Raw genomic sequence first — 6,660 nt, 5'->3', positions numbered from 1 at the left:
TCTGAAGAAAAGCTGCTAGAGAAGTGCAAAGTATTATTACTATAGAACAGCTGAGGGAGAGAGAGATTTAAAAGTCACAGCAAGGGAGAACAAATTGTTAGCTGAGATCAGAAATGTAAGGGGGAGTGGATAGGCTGGAAACACAGAATTGCTGTACTCAGCCAGCCTAGTGAGCCATTTAGTCTGGTATCCAGTCTCCATCAGTGGCCAGTGCGAGATGGCTTTGCTACAAGATGCGTGTAACCTTATCAGAAAAAATGCATTAGGAACAAATACTGCCCAAACATGGAGACGGATTGGTTCACCTAACCTAATTGGTCTTTTGCTTCTCTAACGTTTCTGGTTGGAAGCGGACAGAAAGGCGGTGCGGGATGGCAGGAGATACAAAGGTTCTGCTCTTGCATCAAGAGTGGGGAGACTTTGAGGCGAGACAGAGAAGAGACCAGTGCTAGATGAGTGAATGGAAAGGGCATGGGGAGAGAGAGCGAGAGAGAAGATCCATGAAACAGGCTGTTTCATAATGACCCCTTGGAGCCTTGAAGTGGAAATCTGTTCCCTTCCTGAAATCTGATTCGGCTCTCCTGCACATTCTGTCCGCCGTTCAGGTTTGTTTCCTAACATGACTGTAGGGTAGAGCCAGCACATTCTAACTACATGTGGATTTTTTCCTGTTGTTGCAAGAGATCCTGAAGCAAAGCATTTCTGCCCCTTCCCTCCGCCTGCAAAGCAAGGTGCAGCTGGGAGGTGGGGAGGGAAGGGAAGCAGGAGGGGGCCCCAGTGTCTTTGAAGACAGTAGACACCCTCAGGTGTGAGCACGTTATGCAGACATTCTTGTGAATAAAGCACTAAGAGATTGGTTACCTAAGAGGACTCAGGCTCGACGAGTGATGTCTTCATCTAGCTGCTCAAGTGGCGCTTACTTTGCCTACAGGCAGAAGCTGTTTATCAGGGCCAAGAGTGCACACCAGGAACTGGGGTTTTCACGTTTTTTAAGGCATCAAGGAGAGCGGGAGAGGGGCTGAAGGCACCAGTGTTTTGCTAGGGAGGAGAGTCCCTTCTGCTGCAATGTCAGTTCTTCTCCCCCCCCCACCCCCTTCTCCACAGGTTTAGTGGAAGGGCCTGGCAGAGAGCATCCTCCTTTTCCTGTCTGTTCACGTGTTCCTCAGTGCGAGACCTGCAGAAACCTGTTCTACCTTGGAATGAGCTCCTGTCACTTTTTGGGCAGCCGGCCCTTTGAAGAGGGCGAGTGTTGCACTGCTGAAAAGCCACAGCCGGAGAGGATGGACAAATTGCAGCATCTGGAGCAATTACACAAAGCAAGAGCATGTGGGGTGTTTTGTGGAGAGGGGAGAGGGTTAGGAGGAGAGGCAGGGAGGAGCGAGGTCAGTTATGAAGCAGACTAGGAGCCAGGATCTCTGGGTTGCACGCCTGACTGAACCACTGGATTACTCTGTGATTGCCGGTAAATTAATAAACGTTTCCATGCCTCTGTTTCCCCATCAGCAAATGGGGATGACAATGATACATCCTGACTTCACAGTACACTGAGTTTCATGGAGAGAAGGTGTGTTTGTACAAACATCACACTGTCATTTACTGCTGCTTTGCAGGGCCGCCCTCATAACATTATATTGCCGGGAGCTGTTTCCATTACTTGTCTTGGTGCTCTTTGGTGTCTATTGCAGTAGACAGTATGGGGAGAACCAGCCCAAGCCAGTACCTAAGCCTCAGAACATGACATTATTTTGAGGTTCAAACAACATTTGCTTCCTGTTTTTTCCCCACCGCATGAAGTTGAGCACTCGTGAAATGTGCCAGATGGACAGCCCTGCGGAATGGGGCCCCCTAGCTAACCGTAGAACAGGTATAACATGAACAGTGGTAGCACAATGCCCCCCAGGCTACCCCAGTAGCAGGCCTCGGTCCACACTGACTGGGAGGAACCACCGTGTGACTCCATTTTATCACCACACGCAATGTGGTTCTTTTGCGGAGACGGGAAGCAAGAGTGCCCATTTTTGCTATCTGAGGTGCTGATACTTGCCGGCGGGGACTGAGGGCCACTAGCACATTTCACATAGACAACCGCACAGTCATCCGAGGGTAATGGCTTCCCTTCACTACTGACCTGGGCTGGATTTGAGGGAGTGAGCTAGACATGAAGGGAGATTAGAAGTGGCACCTGAGACACCCCACCTCTCCTCTGTGGTTGATTCTGTGCGGATTTAGCACATTACTTTGCAGGCAAGGAGCTTTGGGGCTGGCAGAGGAAGTAGGCTGGTGCTTTCAAGTTGAGATAAGAAATGCACAGGGGCATCACCGTAAGAACGCTCTGTTTGTCAGGCTGTGTTCAAACTGAGCTCTTCCGAACAGGAAAATGCCATGTTTGAGTAATCCAAGTTTAGAAATACATTTTGGGCAGCAATTCTGAAGGCCCCGGAGGCTGTTTACCTTTCATTATGTACCTATTGGATAAAGAGACAGGGAAACCCAGGCTTATTCACCTACACCCCACCCCCACACTGAGACTGTCAGCATTAAGCTGCAGCATTGCTGACTTCTGATGTTACTGGTTTGTCAGCTCAAGAGCCAGGAGAACAGTAAAATGGAAAATCCTTTGTTCCTTGGCTTGGCCAAAAGTTAGGATGCCAGGGGGGTTATACCCAGTCTATGCTAGGAAGGGAGTTGAAGATGATTCTCAGGAGACAGGCAGTTCTATTCCATTTTCTTCTAAATAGATTTCTGTACTGAGCTCATCAACATAGTATCTGAGCATCTTCCAATAGTGAATTAAGCAATGTGATGACACATCTGTCACTGGTTGTCCATTCTCTCCTGCTGTCCCCCCCGGGGAGAAGCATGTGTGGTGAAGCATCCTGTTTTGGTAGGGTTTAAGGGTTTCCCCTCCCACACTTTGCCCAGATTCTGGTTATAAAACAGCACTGCCGACTCAGAGAAGTTTTTGTTTGTGTCTTTCCAGCTCTCCTAACTTCTTGCCCATGGAAGGGTGGTGCGAAGAAGAGGATTGTAGCGGGGTGCAAACGGATGGTTTAGAATGAGGAGTGCAGAAGCCTATAGCCCAAGTCAGTGTCTCTCTCCATAGGCACTGTACATGCTGCCGGGTGTTGGAGGAGGGAAGACGTGGCCTTGTGCTCCATGATATTTCTTTTTTAATATACAAACGTTTCTTTAACAAAAAGGATTACAAGAGCGGCACCAAATAATAAAGTTAGGCCTCAGAAGCGGGAGGGGTCTAGAGACGTGACCACAAGCCAGGCCCACCCCCCACCCCCAGGCTCCCTACTAGGAGGCCAGGACCCCAGCAGAACCCGTCTTGGTTTCTGCCCTCGCCCCATCAGGTGGATGTTGTGCTTCTCCCAGAACTCATTCAGCTCCTGCTCCTTCATCGGCAGCTGCTGGTTCAGGGTCTCCTGCTCTTTGTTGTTCCCCAGGGCAGGGAGGCCCTCCTTGGTGGTGCTCTCCTCCAGCACCCCGCCCACCATGCAATACCTCCATGACTAGGCTGTGCTCAGGCAGCTCCAGCTCAGCTCCCTTCAAGGCCAGGCCCTGCTGCTCCTGCCAGAGCTGGTTGAACCTGCCCACCACTGCCCCACCGTCAGGGCTTTGCCAGTGGAAGGAGCCCTTGGGCTGGTGTTGCTCTTACTGCCACCCACAATCTTCCCTCCCATTCTGCGCACAACCCACATTCACCAACCCCCTCATGATTTTTTGCCGGCGGCAGGACCCTCTCTCCCCAAATGTTAACACTCTGCCATTTCTTGCCAAGCAAACCCACTAACTAGCGACAACTTCATCCAGGCCTCTCTCCACAACACTCTCTCTCAGGGCCTCTGAGTATCCTGCTCCCGTCTGACCGCAGACCCCTGCTAGCTTCACACTACAGCACTGCATAATGGTTTAGAGGCTCAGCATATGGCTCTCATTGCTCCTCCTTTTATTCTTGTCATGCCCAGCAGGCAATGAGGACTGGAATGGGGATAGGGAGGTTAAAACTGAGGAAGGAAGGGTAGTAGCCTGGCCTTAGTTTCCTAGCATAAGGAGACTGGTTGCCTCAGGGGGTGGGTAATGGACTATGGTGCCTTTCATCTCTAGGTCATTGGTTCAAATCTGGTCCAATTCAGTAACAAGAAAGGTATTATTATCTGACATGAACTGCTGGTCTCAAGTCCAATTCCTAGTATATGCATGTCCATATCCCTTTAACTGGCCCCCTCTATGGCAATTTGAGCAGAGAGGCCTAGAACTGAATGGTGATGGAGTTATTCTGTCATCCTTCGAGCACTGCACAGGTCAGAGTGAGAAAACCTTGCCTCTACGGTGCCCCACTTCAGTTTCCAGGGTTGTCAACCTAGCACTGAATTTGTTTGCATAGAAAGATGACCTGTAGCTCAGTTTCAAGTTCACATCACCTTTCAGGCAGAGACCCCAAAAATCTATAATACATGATTCCCTGAGTGAATTAAAACCCATCTCTCTGCTTTAGAGGATGCATGAGTGAAGCATGCGAGACCTCGGCTGGATATACTTGGATGGTAAGATCTTTGAAGTAGGGACTGTCTTTTTGGCTGTGTTTGTCCTGTGCCTAGCAGGAGTGGGTCCTGGTCCATGACTGAGGCTGCTCGGGACTACTGCAATATAAATAATAATACATGCTTTGCTGGCATGGACTGTGCCCGTGCAATGAGGTTTCTAGATCTCAGCGGGATTACGTCATGTTTGTTTCTTTCACAAGCTGCTTTAAAAACAAGAGTTATACAAAAGCGTCAGCGGGTCAACACTTCCATTAATGCAAAATTGACCCTTTTAGCTGCCACAACAGAGTGGGAAAGTCGCTTGAGAAAAACAAGAGAATGCACTGCAAGGCAGCTATGTTAGCAAGCACCGATTCACACCCGTTCAGCTGCAGACAGCACCCGCCGTGCCGTTTGAATAGACTGGGGAAGAACATGTTGTGAACCTTACCTACTCTTGTGGCTAGAAGCTGATGGCATTGGGGTAGACAGGACTCAGTTGAATGCCTGTAAAAGGGATTCTCTACTGAAGCTGCCAGGCACAGATCAGATTCTGTAGCTCTCCCTGACTTTTCATTTCCCAGACTAATTAAGGCTGATCAGCATATTTCTAAAACTGTTCACAAAAAGCATTTTTTCCCCCTATTTTCCCAACCAGTTCTATTAAACGCATAGCGTCCCCCCAAGTCCTGGACTGGAGTGTGCAGTCATGGAAGGAATTGTTGACTGCAGTACAGTAGATAGGTCATTGGGATGGATGTAGCCAGCAAATGGTGTCCCCCCCTTCCATAAGCCATGACCTCATGGGCCATAGGCAGAACTTCTAACCGGTATAATCCATATGTTTAAAATGACAGGAGCTGGTTTCCACTGGAAGATGTGGTTTGCCCCTCACATTTTCTATCACAACTACTCCCATCTCCCAATTAGGAGCAACACTGCACACTGTCCGATAGGGGCTCATTTGCTAAGGCAGCCCGTTGCATATTGACTCCAATTTAAAAATAAAAAATTGCTTTTGTGAGCCCGTTGATTGCAGTTTCAACCAGCAATAATTCTAAGGAAATTGGTCATTACCACTGTTGATGACCATTAGTGCACTGACCTACTTTGACTTTGCTGTCAGCTTTAAATATCAAATTGGTAATTGACTATTCCTAATGACAACCCTCTGTGCTGATCCCTGGGATTCTCCTGGAAAGGAAGCTCTGAACTGGATTATTATCAGAGCTGGTCATTCATCAGTGGTTAAAGTCAAGGCTGCATATTGATGGGTGTGCATGGGATAGCACTGGCTTTGTTGGTGTTTTTACCACTGCTGCACCTTTCCATTTCAATAAGCAGCTACAGACAGCGGCATGCAATTGAGAGGGAGAGGTTCTGCAAGACAAACCACCAGCAGCTGTTAAAAGCTGTGATGATCTTAAACAAAAGAAAACAAAAAGCAGAGGGGTGGGATGGCCAGACTGCCAGATCTTAGGCAGTATATCCACACTAGCAAAAAATGTCCAATCCCTTAGTACATTTACAGGGACTTCCCTAAGAGCTCCCATGAGTCGTCCAGCAATGCCAAGTACTGCAGGGAGCAGGGGAGCATTACTTGGAAGGTGCCTTCACATCCCAAGGCACTTTGTGGTCCTAGAAAGAGGATAATAAGGTAATAAGATGATTATGAATGACTGGAATGCTGACAAAATGATACAAGGCCTGCCCTGCGCCTTCTTACCAAGGGAAAAGAATGACTCACAGTCGCTAGGGCTTATAGGAGGACCCTCTCTGGGAAACTGGAGGTCATAGGTCAAAGATTAACTCAGCAAAGAGGAAAGGAGTACTTGTGGCACCTTAGAGACTAACCAATTTATTTGAGCATAAGCTTTCGTGAGCTACAGCTCACTTCATTGGATGCAGCCGATGAACTGTAGCTCACGAAAGCTTATGCTCAAATAAATTGGTTAGTCTCTAAGGTGCCTCAAGCACTCCTTTTCTTTTTGCGAATACAGACTAACACGGCTGCTACTCTGAAACCTATCAGCAAAGAGGGAAATTTAGTATTTTTAATCCAAAATAGAAGTGAACTGAACATGGTGATTATAGGGATAAGGACTGCACCAGCCCATCCATCTGCAGG

General features: G+C 48.3%; 1 pseudogene; it reads right to left on the bottom strand.

The window, feature by feature from the left end:
* Window positions 1-2,457: 2,457 nt before the first annotated feature.
* On the bottom strand, window positions 2,458-3,707 carry LOC114019611 (annotated as a pseudogene).
* Between the last annotated feature and the right edge of the window lie 2,953 nt (window positions 3,708-6,660).

Source organism: Chelonia mydas, chromosome 10 (assembly GCF_015237465.2).
Source record: "Chelonia mydas isolate rCheMyd1 chromosome 10, rCheMyd1.pri.v2, whole genome shotgun sequence".
NCBI lineage: Eukaryota > Metazoa > Chordata > Testudines > Cheloniidae > Chelonia > Chelonia mydas.
This window is presented reverse-complemented; position numbering and strand designations above follow the sequence as displayed.